We start from the raw sequence: 1,577 nt of genomic DNA, 5'->3' as shown, positions 1-1,577 counted from the left end.
TCCCCCTTCTGGGTATCCGGTACTCTTTATCAAATTTGAATTTTGAGACCTCTTAAACAAATGTTGAGACATACTATGGCAAACTTCAAGCTTGTGAAAAACTAGTGTTCGGAAAACTAAGGAGAATTTTATGGCCTGCGTTCAGAAAAAAATTAAACGACATTTTCAGTCGTGAATGCATAGCTAAATTGCGTTCCAGCTAGAATTGTATTTAGCAAATAGGTGGTTTTTATACGAGGATTAAAACTAAACAAGTGGTACGGAATGTAACAAAATAATATGAACTTTGCAAAACGATAATCCGGGCATCGGAACTTGGCTCTTTTGAAAACGCCTTCAAATGCGGCGTGATACCTCACGCATTCCGGAGAGTTCAAATAGTTGTATCATTGCGCCGTAAGAATGTGACGGACCTCACCTACTTGGTGAATCCAGCCCTGAGAGAGAATGAGCTGTTAATTCTGCCGGCTCACATCCGCCCGTACAATAAAAGAAAATAGTCTCTCTCGTAAATAAAAAGCTTCTCTCACAATCAGATAAAAATCAGATAAAAATTTGCTCTTCGTGAAAAAAGGTTTTGAACAGAAGACGTTCCCAGTACCAACTAAATTTGTTTTCACTTGCAGAGTTACTAGAATATGTAGGACACTTCACACTACTCTTTCAATTCAAACTTTTATTCTTACTCTCTCGATTAAATTTCAAGTATTTTAAGCTTTTCATGATTTTTCACTGAGAAATTACGTTAAATGGGAGAAAAAGGACCACAGCACATGTTGTGATCTGGTTCATTTTCTGAGGCGTGTGTTGGAGAACTGAGATCCGCTTTATCTCTGTTATGTTGGATCACTGTTGATAGTGATAGTGGAAAAATGAACGATAGCTTACTGTCAACAAATGGTTTGTCAGGTCAATCTCGATGAAATCTTTCATTCTCGGTGATGTTCTACAGGTAATTAAACTTCTGAATTCTTGTTTGCCGCTCCTTATTTTCTCGCTTATGTTGTTGCCTCACTCTCGAACTATTCTACACTGTGATATGCTTCTATAATAGTCTTAAATGGGCATGTATTCAATGGCCTATGACTCAAAAATCAGAGGTTATCTATCTTGGAGACTCAACAAGTTTTTGACTTTCAAATCATTATTACGTGTGGCATCCAAATTTATCGCACATCGCAATCTGTAACCCAGCATGTTCTCTCTGAATCACTCAGTCTGAAACCCTTGCGGCTGAACTCGCTAACTCTGTCCCCATTTTACGGGTAAATGATCAATGTCTGTTTTGAGCTCTCCACAATCTGGACACACTTCATTTCAATCATTTTGGCTTTTAATGCTGAGATTTACAGGTTTCGTTCCTCTTTCGCATTCATTTTGCAATTTTTGGGGATTATTAAGTTTGGGAGACTTTGTATTCATGATTTGAATGTGAGTTTTACGTCAGCTGGTATTTCACTCCCTGATTTTTCCCACCGTTTACGAAGCTTAACCATGTCACAGGTAGTTTTAGGATCCTCAAACTGTAGTTATTAGTCTCTAGTGATTAATAATGGTGCTTTGATGGCTGAATTGTT

Source organism: Bemisia tabaci, chromosome 10 (genome assembly GCF_918797505.1).
Source record: "Bemisia tabaci chromosome 10, PGI_BMITA_v3".
Classification (NCBI taxonomy): Eukaryota; Metazoa; Arthropoda; class Insecta; order Hemiptera; family Aleyrodidae; genus Bemisia; species Bemisia tabaci.
Note: the sequence above shows the minus strand (reverse complement) of the source record.